Genomic DNA, 14,846 nt, shown 5'->3' with positions numbered 1-14,846 from the left:
GATCATTAAGGCTCACATTTCATGACGATTTGGGTAACTTCCAATATTCATTCTTTTACCAAAATTTGTGAACTCGTAAGTTAAAACTTTGTGAATATTGTAAACCACTTAACGTAATCATCATTTGCTTTGAAATTATTTATGAAGTTATGTATATCATCGCCAACATTCCTGAATGTGCTGGAGGTCTAAGTATTACTCTAGGTTAAATGTTGATATTTTTGAAAAGCAGAAATAGATAATAAATCTGTTTTTTTTTTTTTATCTTTACTAACGATACTTTTAGCTCTATGCTAATTCATATCGATACCAACGGCTTTACTTCCCTTTCGAAGGAAGTCGTCACTATTAATTTTTAATGACTATCTCGGGGGTGGGATTCAATCCCAGGTCCTCGGCGTGCGAGGCGTGTGTTCTAATCACTACACCAGGTCCGTTTCCCTCTAAATCTGTTGCCGCTATTAAAAAGTTTAGTTCGCAAGGCTCTGAAATGCTACTTGTTACGCTTGCAGATTGGATGACCTGAACTCCAAGCAGTTCTTGGGTAACCTTAAACAGTCAATGAACTTAAATCTCGGTGTAATATTATTCAATAAACCTGTATAGATCCTCGTTCATTCTTCTTTCTTCTTTCTGGCATTACGTCCTAACTGGGACAAAGCCTGCTTCTCAGCTTAGTGTTCTTATGAGCACTTCCACAGTTATTAACTTAGAGCTTTCTTTGTCGATTGACCATTTTTGCATGTGTATATCGTGTGGCAGGTGCGATGATACTCTATGCCCTGGGAATCGAGAAAATTTCTTTCACGAAAAGATCCTCGACCAGTGGGATTCGAACCTACGACGCTCAGGTCATGCTGAATAGCTGCGCGTTTACCGGTACGGCTATGTGGGCCCTCGTTCATAATTTCTTAAAAGATCGCTGGTTATGTTTGTATATCTGAAGATCTTTACTCAAAGAAGTTCTTGTATAATCTTGAACGGTCGCTGTATACAAAACATAACATAATTTATATTCATGAGCATACCTGGTAGTTTCGAAACTTTCGAGGAAACCCTAGCTTGTAGATTTGAAAACCTGTACTCAAAGGAGGTTTTGGATTACCTTAAATAAAGGCCATAAATCTCAAAGCATCATCTTGTCCATAACGATTATTACGGCTTGGTAAATATACGTTGGCATTCTACTAAATGGCAAGGCTCTGAAAGATCACTTGTTACGCTTGTCGATCTGATGACCTCATATATTCTTAAGCAGTCATTGACCTCAAATCTTGGTTGAGTATAATTTTATAAACTTTGGGGATTGCTTTCGACTGTATTCGCCCAAATTTTTCAACGGTTTTTGGCTCTTTTAGTCTAAAAAAGCAGCTAAAACGCCTTTTTCATCTCTTTCGATATATATTGCACCTTCTTTCGCTGAAAGAGCCGAAACCCGTTGAAAATTGTTGTATAACTTTCAACGGTTGTAACTTGATAGAATCTATTTTTATGAGCCCATGTGTGTAAAAATATTGTTTATAAATCTTTGAGAGTTTGAAAGTTACGCTTGTAGATCTACAGACTTGTACTCAAAACTTGTTGAAAGCCGTTGCACTCAAAAATTGTTAAAACCTTACTGTATGAGAATGTACAGTATGGCCCATAGAAAAAATGCGAAAATTGTTTGAACGTAAATATAGCATCCACAAGCGTTATTTTCATTGTTTTTGTGAGTGAATGTAATTTATGATTACTGTAGTATATTCTGACATCACTTCGCTATATAGAACAATTTTTGTCAGTTTTTTAACTGTCCTAAATAATGTAATGAAGCAAAGAAGTTTCAAGGTTTTGTCCGCTTAAAGTTAGAAATAGCGTCTGATTGTCGTATACTCTGGTGATAAACTTTCCACCTTCGAAAATCACACTTTATTGTAGAAAATTTTAGTTTGTTTCGTATCAGAGGATGAAGGAGTTCTTAGAGAACGTGTTTTTCATGGTCACAATAGAATATTTTGCCAGGGTAATAGTTTTGAGGGCATTTGCGTCTTATAAGTTTGATATGCCTTTATTTTTTGTGAAAGTTCAATAAAAACTAAATATTGAGGTCTAGACCAGTTTTTTGAGAATGAATTTTGTTCCTTCGGTTGGAGACAACTTATATCAATACTAGCTCATAGATTTTGAGCAAAACAGAGCCGCATATCACACTTATAGGAAGCTTCAAAGACGGCTCTCCAAAATGAGCCGTTTTTTCGAAAATATGTTTAAGTCTCCAATGACCCAGATTTGAACCAATTCTATCATTTGATATGGGCGAGCACTGGAGACAAGGCCTGTGAAGAATCTCACGCCATCTTTGATGTTTTAGAAGCTTTCATCACAAAGATATCGAACTCGACGACCACATGATAAAATTTAAAGATATGCTTCACACTCCTCTCTAGTAAGGTGAAAGTAACAGATAAAAATCATGTCCAAAGCAAAATGTTGAGTCTAAATAATACAAATGATGAATAACTTTTATGTTTCGTTCACATTTCCTATACAAAAACTACCATAAAACATGACATGACAATTTTCGCATTTTTTTATGGGCCATACTGTATGGATACAATCCTAGTTTGCAAGTTTCTAAAAGGTAACGAGTGACCTTGTACTGTAGATTAACGAGTGACGTTGTAGGCTTGGCCAAAGTTGTATAAAACACTGGTTTTATTGATGTTTACATGAAATTTAAAGTAAAATTTATCAAACTTTTTTGTAATCTAATCCACCAAACATGCAAAATAGAGCTTGAACTTTCATTTCAGTTATAATTTGATTGAAATGGCATGATTAAATTTCGATTGAACCGATTTTTTCAACATGTCTGCAGTCTCCATACAAAATTCTTCGTTTCTTCTATATGTCAAAATACAACAATTCTCTAAGCCACCAAAAAATAAGTTTTCCGCATCGAAAGTTTTACAAACTTTGATGATAAGTGTTGTTATACACATAAAGTTTGAATTCTGTGACAAATTAAGCAAATAAATTGCCTTACAAGCTGGCAAACTTGCATGCACGTTGGCTGAAATCGTAATTTTTGCATTTTAAACAGCCAATATCTCAAAAACTAGACGTGCTATGATATTTCTGAAAACGGCAATAGATTACGCAACCCTTAATTAAATGAAAAGCGGTATTTTGGTGCTGGAGACAAAAACGTGTTCCGCAGTGTAATTGAGTTAGACTGTGTAGGTATTAACTTTATTTATAATCATCCGAAAGATCACTGGTTATGCTTGAATATCTGATGACATGTACTCAAGGAAGTTCTTACGTAACATTAAGCGGTCATTGAACTCAAAATTTGACGAAATATATTCTCATGAGCCTATATATTTATGTTATATAAACCTTCGAGAGAACAGTAGTTAGGTTTGCAGATCTTAAGGCCTGTCTCCCATGGAGTTGATGGGTGACATAGCTTTACACAAGCTTTATCAAGTAAGTTTCGTTTGTAGTCTATTTGATGTTATATTTTGATATTTCATACAGAGTGCTTCGGAAAGCTCAAGCAAGACGGTTCGTTTTCGGGTCCCTAGAGATTTTTTTTTCGTTTATGTGCGTTTTGTTGGGTTGTGTTTGATCCGTTGATTCTGTTGCATACTCCTGTGAGAAGAGCCACGGAATTAGGATCAATTGTGTCCGGCTTGCGTTGTGCGAGTGTCAGGATGGATTAAGGCGAAGTAGGCCGTCATTGAAATTTGTACGCGTCTTTGATGATTGTTGCTAATTCATCCCACGATTTCGAATCAAAGAAAATCAGTTGGTTTTGCACCAACATAGCTGAAAAAGTATCAGCATACTTTATGCATGTAAGCGCGTACAGTGATACTTTTTCAAGTCAATATAAACTATCAAGACTGATTTTTATCACTTTCAAATTGCAAGCTGCAATGCATCATTGCTGCCAAAACGAATGACGGGCTACTTAGCCTTAAAAAGACATGGACACCGTCTGCAGCCATTTAGCTGCACAGACTGTAATTTAACACTAGACAACGGACAAGCATGCTCCAGTGGCACAGCCGAGAAACATTTCTGACGAAAAGTTTACATGGCTGAAGCGGGAATCGAACCCACATCACATGATACGATGCGCTTATATGTCTGACGACACTAACCGCACGGCTACAAAGCCCACAACTGGTGAGCTTATTCCATGCTCTTTTTCTATTTCTATTGTTTCAGCGTTACTTTTATGAAATTTCCAAACAACGCTTTATATATGGTGTGTACAAAGATGCAAAAATTGACAATTGGCGACATAAGCTCCTGGCTAAACACTGGAAAGGAACTCATAAAAATATTGAACTGAGATATAGGGTATTTCCCACTTTGGAACGTAAAATCAGAAAAAAAAGAAGAAAAGCCACCACTGAAATTAACTTTGTTTCGGTGACAATCGCTTTTAAAACAATATGGTTCCATTAATTACATGAGGCTTACTTCCGCAGTGCATTTCCAATAAGCAGGTGCAGGACTTCTGACGAACAAATTTCGGTGCAATCAGGAAGAACGAAAGGTAAAGCGACTGCTCGCGTGATTTGTTGTTTTTCCTGGTTTATTTATCCTCGGATGCTCAGTGCAAAATAGCGTGTGATGTGCTGCGTATGGTTGTACTTCTGTTAATGTGGCAGAAGTTTTTGCGACTCGTATAGTATTTATGTTGGCTCCGCACGAATCGGCAGACGAAACGGCTTACCGAGTAAAAACGATTAGGAAACGATACCCAAACTGGAAGCCCGCCATCCAGAGCACGTTTTTACCAAAAGTTCGCGTGGAAATGAGTGTCCCAATGTTTACGTTTTTCGCCGGCTGTTTTGGTGTTGGAATGCATTTGAGTTCCGCCGGAGAAAAGTGCGCAGACGCTGGAAAGGGACAATATTTGAAAACATGAACCATGAGAAACACGCGACTTCAGAATGTTCCGTTGCAAATCTGAGGGCACAGTTGATTGGTGCAAGTGGTCGCGTTTGGTAGCAAATTCAAATGGACGGTACATAACGGAACCAAAGTGCGGAAAGGCTTCCCGGATTGCATGAGTAACTTCACTGTTTGGCTGATTGGTGTGTTTAGAAATATTTATGCCGTGTTGCAGTTGCAGTGATTTGGATTAGACCCTTTTTTGGTGGAACAGATGTGAATTCAAGCAATGCTTTCTCTATGGGTACTAGATACTCTATTGGTAGAAGACCGTGATTGTAAACAAGTGCTGACAGTGTAAATGTTGATAGAAGAATCTGATAAGGGTATGCGAAATACCGAATGATTCCGTCAAATACGCTTCGAAACGAAATTCCGCGGAATTCCACGGAACTCGCACAGGCGAAATTTGTATTTTGCTATTTCGTTTCGTTTCGCCAAATTGTTAAAATATTTCCACGAAAAATTTAAATCAAACGGAATAAAACGAAATTTCGCGAAATTCGAGTTTAATTTCGAACAAAAAAAAGCAAAGCGTTCGCTTCTACTCCTAGCAGTCAAAAATGGGTCCGTATCATGAATCAAATCGAGTATCATGGATCAGAACACTATAACAGCAAATTATCTGCGAGGCAAACGAATGGTGTGCTAGTGAAAGCATACGTTTTGGCGTTTCTTTAGGAATCGTCTTATCTTAGGGATTCATAACTGTGGTATGGGTTTTAATCAGCCCGGTGCTAGGCGGCCATGTTTTCGAGGTCAACATCAAACTCGAGAACAACAACGTACATTGGCATACCATATTAGGGATTTTGTCTCAGATATTTAAATGTGTACCACGCTAACCATATTAACTCTAATTAACTTGCTGTACTGCAATCAAATAGTTTGCAACTTGTTTGTGCTAATATAACTGTTGTTGTGAGAAAGTAAATTTTTCAGCAAAATAGATGTCGCCTTTCTAGTTTGTTCGTCCTTAAACGACTATTTGTTTACAAACATTGAGTTGTCAGTGGGAACCACTTCACAGTGGGAACCAGAGATGTTTGCTCGTTATTTTCCAATGGGGTTGTATGGGCGGTGTCAGGAGGTTGGTTTTAATGCCCCGCAAATATGAATCAACGCTTATAGGCATAAATATGACATTTTATTTCCTATGAATGGAACAAATGTGTTTAAGCATGTTATTGTTGATTGCGATGCTGTATAGATTTATGGTTCGCGTAGGTAAAATGGATTCTGCGTAATTCCTACTCTATTTGATGAGATATTCTCCATTTAATCCAACTTTGATCCATATTTGTGTGCTACCCATTACTGTGGGATTACTGTAGTATTGACTGCTCCGCAGGATATGATAAACTGCACTGCCGTTGTAAAGTTTCCAAAAACGCCCATTTGCCCTCGCGGCGAATAGCCCAGGAAAGGAACAACTGCGTTTGATGAACTACCGCAATGTTATCTTCCATAAGAATGAAAGGAGCAAAACAACGGTTTCCTCCGGGGAACATCGCGTGTCCTTTTGAGCAAATCCGTTTATATATCGCAAAAATTGTTTGTACACAAATGTCAAAAAAAGCTGCGGAGCGTGAGTCCCTGATGTTCTGAATTTGCTCAGGTGGTGCAGATTATTGATGCGCGCATTAGTTCTCTCTCTTGCTTTCCCGCTATGACGTCACTTTCAACTCTGCATAAGAACAGCAGGAGAATAGAAGATAAAACTAATAGCACGCATCAATGAGTAAAGGCTCTCCGCGATTTCGTTGTTGTGTTATAAAACTCTACATGTAGCAGCGAAATCGCAGCGATTGTTTGTTAATATCGCCGTAAAAATCGCGTTGATTTGGGTGATCCAAAGCCACACCTCAAATCTTCAAGAGCATCTAAAGAACCAGACTCCATTCAAACTGAAAACTCTATCGATTGGTTACTCGATGGCCAGCTTGTACCGCTGCCGGGTTCGTTAGATTTGTGCTCATTAAATTCTGAGGTATGCCTTCGATTAATATCCACCTTAAACAAGGAAGATGCATACATTATTTTATATCAAAAAATGAATCTAGGTTTATTCACGCTGTATACCACACCACCAACTCCTCTTTACTCATAACGTGACATAATTTCCTCACGACCCCCAATTAAAAAAAATGCGAATATTGATAATATATTATTACAAGTATTGGAATTTGGCCGCAAGGCAAAGGTCTTAACCTTTTCAATACCGACATCAAGTTTCGAAATTCTCTAGTTTCGCCATCGTTCGATCGATTTTGATGATTTGTTTAAGTAAAAATCACAAATCAGTTATAAATTTGATTCATGCATTGCATGCACCATCAAAATTGGTTCCGGATTTAGATTCAAGTATGGTGGGGTACCGTAACATTAATCGGAATGATTCATCTCGTAAAAAGTTCGTATCATCGTTTATTGGTGGAACATTTCCAAATTATGAATCGTTTTCTCATATTCATGAGCAAATGAATATGAAGATTTTTGTAAAAATTGCGTTTACCTTATGCGTGAATTTGTCAACTTTTCGAAACAATGATTTCAATGGTTAAGAATGACACTACTGAAGATTCATGTCTCACATAAGTTCTGCAAACAATATGAACAAGAAAAATGCGGTTCTCATTAAAAATGGCATCGCCAGAAAAGATTCCGTTGTCAAAACTTTTATAAGTATGCTCAATTAGGTAACATTAACGAATTACTGTTAAGAATGTAAAATTCCCTTAGGAAATTGCCTACATTTAGGCGTATTCCTTCGCTCGAAGTGTTTTTAATTTTAAAATAACTCAAAAAGTAAATAGCTTGTAAGCGTTTGGCCTTCATATTCGGCTTCAGGGGCCATGATTTAAGTATGTAACTACATTTTAAATATTACCGAACGTCGTTTACATAGGTGATCAATGTTACCCCATATCAGCTCTATCAAAAAGTTACTCAAAACAGTTTTTTAAACATGCTTAAATTTTTCAAAAAACTAAATACAGTATACAGTCACGAGCTATGGGTGGCAGTTCTTGTTTTAAAAATATAAAATTGGCAACATTTGTATTTTCAAACGAAATATTTAAGAAATATTCAAAAAAAATGATCAATGTTACCGGATTACGGTACCTAGAGTATTTCACAATAGAAAAGCGCAAAAAAAATTTTTTTTTCGATTTTCGCACATCTTAATCTAAAGAAAAATTAAAATAAGCCAAAAATCAAATTTAGCTCATTGAAAGACGGATTGTCTGAACGAACCTTGGTGAACTTTTCAATCTTATTTGCGGTTCTCTATGCTATGGAGTCCAGGTTCAAAACTTTTTTTTTTCGAAATTTTCAAATATTTTTTATAATACTCTCGAGGTTCAAAATTTAGTAAAAATGTGATTTTGTAGTCAGTTTTAAGCAAAGAATCTGAAAATGAGATAATATCAACAATCCTTAATTCTTCCAGAAATCGTTCAGAAATTCCTTCACAGATTTTGGAATAGGATCATTTCTACAGTATTTGCTCTACAAAATAATAGAAAAACCTTCAGTATTTTCTACAAGGTTTACTCTAAAAGTTAGCATTCATCCGGATTTGATCCCTCCAAGAATTAATTCAAAGTTTATGCAAGGTTTTTACAGAAAATTTATTAGGAACTTCTAAATTAACCCCAACAGGCAATCCTGGTTAAGTTGCTGTCGCAATATCTCTTGTAGTTTATTACTTTTGCAGTTCTTTTAAATTTATCTTGATTGATTTCTTAGGTATGTGTTGTTGGATTTTTTTAAATTTAATTTAATTCAATACTCCAGCAAATACTTAAGCAAATATTCCAGTGATTCCCCTGTTCTACTTATTTTTCTTCTTCTTTCTGGCGTTATGTTCCATCTGGGACAGAGTCTGCTTCTCAGTTTAGTGTTTTCATGATCACTTATCGACTTGTGTCCCCAATCACATTCATTCAAGCCACAAAGCATAAAGTACAGCAAAAAAAATATGAATATCATTATTCCATGTTTTATGGTATATATTAGCATAACATCACATCCACATGATTGAAAAAAAATGTAAGGCATTTCTAAAAATCAAATTAAGTTTGGGATCCTCTCAATATTTTTCGAGATTGTTTTAAATGTTTAAAACTGCTTTTCGACCCACTTCTTAGGTTTAACATTTAAATTAAACGCACTCATTGCCTTGTGTGAGTGTCAGATATGTTGAAATGAAACCTTATAAAGTTATTAAGAAGATTTCAAACAAACAGAAAAGGGTCTTTCCAAAACATGTAAGGATTCCGCTGAGCAACGCTAAAGTTTCCATATGGTAAAGAATTTAAAAAGACGTTTTTTATGCCTATTGTCTAATTTCCAGCTTTTGACTAGAAAATAACAACTTAAACGTGTATTCCGCGAAACAAATTCAAAAATTTCGTTTCGTTTCGAAAAATTCCGTGAGATATTTGATTTCGTATCGAGTTACACGAAACATTTTGAAATTTCGTTTCGTTTCGTCATTATCAGCGCAAGATATTCCGCGTATCGTTTCGTTTCGTATCGACATGGAAAAAATCCATACCGCATACCCTTAGAATCTGATGACAATATGCTGTACAACAATAGCTTCTGAATGTTGAAAAATCAGTGTAATATGCATTATGGTTTATGATCAATAACTAATCGGGATACATGGATCAAGAGAATATGATAATTGTTTTGTAACCATTATAAACGGTATTATTGAATCTCGTTAAGAATAACGATAAACAACATACAGTACTAGACAGAATAAAATACGCACTAGCTGATTTTTATACAAACTCATACAAATTGTCAATCTTAGTGGTCGGTATCTCGGATTCTAGCGTTACACTTCACCCTGAAGTTTCACCGCAGCTCAGGCATAACTTGATAATTTGTTCAGCAGACCATTCACAATATTCCAAACACAAACTCAGGTATCGGAAATCCAACATTTTGCGGAAAATTGTATTATAGTTTTGTTTCAAGTTTAAAACATGACTTATATTCCAAACACTCGGCTTTTTCTGGCGATATTTCAAGAAAACCACTCAAATTTCTACATATGATGATCAACTCTTCTATAATTTAAGTTCTCTACATTTAAAAGTTCTGAAAATATAAATTCTTTTCTTTGAAATTTTCACTGTTCGAAATATGAGTCATGTTCGGAATTTTAGACAAAGCGGTACATTAATTATGAAATGATATGAAAACAAATATATAAATGAATAAATAAATAAATTGAACAATATATATCTATTTATGTTCATTTATTTATTTTTATTCATGAAAAAAAAAACAAAGTCAAAATTTTATTTGACAATCAAAAATTGAAGATTTGTAATAACTTTGAAATTTGTTTATGAAAGCCTGAAAATTTCCCACCGCCAAATTTGCAAATTATGCGAGGCGCACTTGATTCTGTCCAGCACTGTTAGAAGATCATCGTTGTAAACTCGTGTTTCAATAACTATAGAATAACTACCCGCTTAGCATTTGGTTGATTACGATTCTTATTTATGTAAAAATATAAACATTGTATTTTTCCTGAACTGCTGTGTAAAGTTAACAACTATTTTCAACGCAAACAATTGAAAGTTCTCAAGAAAACGGTACCGATGCGATGTGGACAGAAGGCATTTGGAATAAAAATGAGAAGCCAAAATATTAGATTTTTATGCAAAGCTTCAGTAGACAATTCAGCTTTGAGAAATGTGTGACTGCACTTCTCGATGCCTCAACATTAAAAACGTTAAGATAACTTGTTGGTACATTATTTGTTTTTGTACTACAAAAATCGGATACATCATGCATGATCTCAAGTGGTTCCTATATGGTGTGGCTTCATTCGATTGAACTGATCAAATTATGTTGTGTATATGGCAATTCTCCAGATCATAGGGTAAGGAACTACTTGAGCACTTCCATGATTCACATTGGTATGGGAGATTTTCTCGGACGAATTGTCTGAAACTTGATAAAAAAAGCACTTCAATATGACGCATATTATGGCCAAATATGAATCTTCTAAAAAATCCGCAGCCGAAGTAAATGTAAAGCGCCAAGATGAGTATTAGATGAAAAAACAATTCGCACTGAGTTACTAATAACGGCTATGTAACAATTGTAAGTGTTCTAATATTTTAGTTATGTTTGAATTTTATTTCACCACCACGTAAACTAATACGCACCCCAAAAAATGCATAGAGATGTGCAGAATGCTTCTCATGGTTTTCAGTTCATTTCTTAATTTTCTACAACGGAACAAATTTTTTGAAGTGTTGGTTATTGGATCAAATTGTACCACATTATAGATAAGTGTACAAGATCAAGCTGTTGCGGTCGTACTTTTAATTTTAAAATTTGTTATTTTGCCATAGGGGTAGTGTTGGGAATGGATATGAGTATATACTGAAATGCCGATGTATCGGAAATTAAAAACTAGCGTTTCCAAACAATACTTAACCTTTATTTGAGTGTTCAAATAACTTATGTTATTTCATTTAATTTATTATAAAATAATACTTCCATATCTTTGTTTTCGCTAATTCATGAAGACTATTCTGTTAATTTTTAGACATTAAGCACTTTACATACCCTGTTGCGGCGTGCAACTGGGACTTTGGCTCGGGTGAGCGGGAACGGAAAGATCTGTTGATCTTCCGTCCACCTGTTGCCGGGAGCAACAGGGCACAGGACCGATAGCTCGACTGGAGAGGGGTGTTGCAACTCTAGCCTTCAAAAAGGCTGATTGGCTTCCACTGGTGGAGGGAAAGGCGGTTTGGTAACTTTAACTTAAACTTCTATATTATTCCTCTTGATGTTTACAGAATGGTGGTTGAAAGAAAACTGAATGATCTCCTTGCGCATGCAAGCTCCCTTTATAGGTGGCAGGTAGCCAAAAGCGTTGCATGCACAACGTTGTGGAGACGAGGGTGGAAAATTCCACTGCCTGTTATTTACTACATATGGATGCTGCAATCGGTCTGCTAAGTGGTGTCTGTTGTGGTGGTGGTAGTGGAAACTCTTTTGGGTGCTGCTTCACGCTGTACATAGCTGGATGGTTGGTCGGCTTGACTGCGTACAGGTACATGTTTGATCATGTCGCTCGAAAGGATGGGGTGCAAGGCAAAACTAACGACGTGGTGTGTGTGTGTTATTTGGGGTGGTTGTTAGTGGTCGGGATGAGAGGCCGAAATACTCGCGGCGGCTCGAGGTTAGATGGAACAGGGGTGGGAAGGACTCATAAACAAACTTCGCGTTGGCGCGAACATACTCCCCGGCCAAAAGAGGTTAAGGGATGGATTCAATGGAGGACTTGGTATGACGACAAAATTCACGATGATGGGGAACTCTGGGACTCGACTCATAAGGACTGTCAGGGTGGAAACAATAGCTTTCTACGATTTATAATGGAAGGAATTACGGACTTACATGCGGAAGGAGCTGCTTGTTTCACAGGAGATCACAAAGCAGAATCATCAACTGGCGACACACTTGAGGCAGAAGAAACTCTTTCCACACTTCTGGAATAGGTCAACTTTGGTGGCTGTATGTCACAAAGGGAAATAATCGAGATAAAAGGGAATTGTACTTAAGGCACTGCAAGGAACCTTTAATTACACAAAGGGCACAGGTGATACAGAAAACATTGGTGGGCAGTTTATGGTAGACTGCCATACTAACTCAAATGTTGGGGATTTACACGGATGTATCAATACTTGTGGACTGTATTTGGATAACTGGATACTATTAGGCATTGTGGGTACATAAGCTTCAATAAGGATTGGCGAACTATCTTGACTCGGTGAAAGGGCTAAACAAACACTGGATAAGGAATCGACATAAGGGAAACAAACTCGGTAAGGCACAAAACTTGAAAGATCGTTTGATGGAATTATCATTTCTTGTAGGACTCGTCAAGTGGACTGTATTGTGGGTGGAAATCTTACATGGATACACATCTTACTCAATGGAACAAAACTTCAAGTTGGCAATGGAAACTCAACAACACTAATGTTTCTATGGGATTCTTCAAAGGTGGACTGGGGAAACCACTTTGAGCCAGGATAGGGAATAGGCACACACCACAAATCGAAAGCTTGCTTACCACTTGATGAACATCTTTGGGTGGATGCGCTCGGGACACGCACTCCGGGATGGCTTCGCTGGCTCGACGTCGCATGGGGGCTTCATCTGGTGGTTTCTCCGGCCTGGACTGTGTAAAGGGTTGCTTGGAATCACCAGTCGGGTTGACCGGCGGCATCATCTTCTTGGTCAATCTCTGGTTTCGGGCTTCGCTTAATACCGGACGTTTTCCGGTGGGCATCGGGGTTGACTCCTTTACCGGATGGATTCCGGCTGTTGTTAGGAATGGCATCGCTATCGGTGTAATCGTGGTTGAACACCGCAACCACTTGGATACCGCATGGCTTCCGGTTGACACTGGACACATGTGCTTTGTTGGACATATCTCGCTCATCTTCAGGATTGGCTTGCTGATCGGAGGGATGCCGGCTGACATCCGAATCGGCTTGAATCTCGCAGGCATTTCTGTAGACGGCATGGCTAGCTTGGATACCGGAGGGATACCGGTCACACCTGGAGGCTTGGGAACCGGAGGAGGGATACCGGTCACATCTGGAGGCTTCTTTGGTGCCGGATGGGATCCGACACTAGGCGGGAATTGTTTCAGAACTGAACGAGGTCCGGTCGCACAAGATGGCTGCTCACGAATCAGATGGATGCTGGCCAAACATTGGAACTTCTTGGCCACCAAATGGAACACGCTTGCAGCTGGAAATCTCTGGGACACCGGCTGGTATCTGATTACACTGGACGGCTGCTTCATTACCGGAGGGAATCCGTCCACATCCGGGAACACACGCTGGAAAGGCTTCACTACCGAATTGGATTCGGTCAAGTTGGAGGAATGCTTCAATGCCGGAATGGATCCGGCCACACACGGGAATCGCTGCGGCGTTGGATGGAATCCAGCCAACCGGGATGGAATCGCTGGACGGAATCTGGTTCTACATGGGAATCGCTTTGCAACCGGACACAATCCGATCACACTCGGGAACTTGATGGGAATTGTGCGGAATCCACTCACACAAGGGAACCGCTGGAGCACCGGACGGGAACTGGTTGCGCAATGGAACGATTGGGAACTTGCTGCTGGATTCTGGAGTATCTTGGGCATTGGAATCACGTCAGTTGGCATCGATGCCAACCTGGGCGGTTGATGGAAACCGGGTGGCATAAGGAACGACTTCGGTAACGCTCCACATTCGGGAGCTCTCTGGAACGGCGTCAGCTTCGGATGGATTCCAACCAGGTTGATTGGAATCGGGTTCGTCACTTCACAGGATGGAATGTTTTTCACGTTGTTGACAAATTGGGTTGATGCATTGCCGACATGGAATTCCTCTGGGTTGGTCTTTGCTGGATTAGCAGAATACTCACTCTGCTTGCACGGAGGATTGGGTTCGTCTTCGTAGGCAACGGTTGTCACCTCTTCACACGTCGTTGGCATTTTTCCACTGTGGGTGGAATCTTCTTCACGATGGCACTTCTGAGCTATTGGAGCAACAGAAGACGGGACAATCGGCATTGGTGCCGACTTGCTCTTGATGACCTCGGCGAGATCACCGTCGGAACGGACCAGGGCTGCTCCACACACAGGATTTAACTTCATGGCTGAAGTTTCAGCGCTTGGTGGCTGCAAGGAGTGGATTGGGTTGATGGCAAACTGGCTCACCTTCAACTCGTTCGCTTGGGCTGGGAACAGCTGCTCTGGGGACAACTCTTTCGGTGGCGACGTGTTTGGCTTCTCCATCACGTCTGGAATCGGAACGGACTGTTCCGTCGGTGGATTCGGT

The 14,846-nt window shown here is 38.7% G+C and overlaps 1 protein-coding gene across 6 annotated transcripts in view; it reads left to right on the top strand.

Annotated features, from left to right (window-relative positions):
* Window positions 1-4,972: 4,972 nt before the first annotated feature.
* LOC5568034 (opioid-binding protein/cell adhesion molecule homolog) overlaps window positions 4,973-14,846 on the top strand; it is a 232,708-nt gene continuing 222,834 nt past the window's right edge. Inside the window, exon 1 of one of the 6 annotated variants that reach the window (XM_021844513.1) lies at window positions 4,973-5,099. The gene's annotated coding sequence lies outside the window, so the exon portion shown is untranslated. The other 5 variants (XM_021844515.1, XM_021844514.1, XM_021844517.1 and 2 more) reach the window with 5 other exon arrangements.

Source organism: Aedes aegypti, chromosome 2 (genome assembly GCF_002204515.2).
Source record: "Aedes aegypti strain LVP_AGWG chromosome 2, AaegL5.0 Primary Assembly, whole genome shotgun sequence".
Lineage (NCBI taxonomy): Eukaryota > Metazoa > Arthropoda > Insecta > Diptera > Culicidae > Aedes > Aedes aegypti.
The sequence above is the reverse complement of the archived record's forward strand: the minus strand, read 5'-3'. Positions and strand labels throughout refer to the sequence as shown.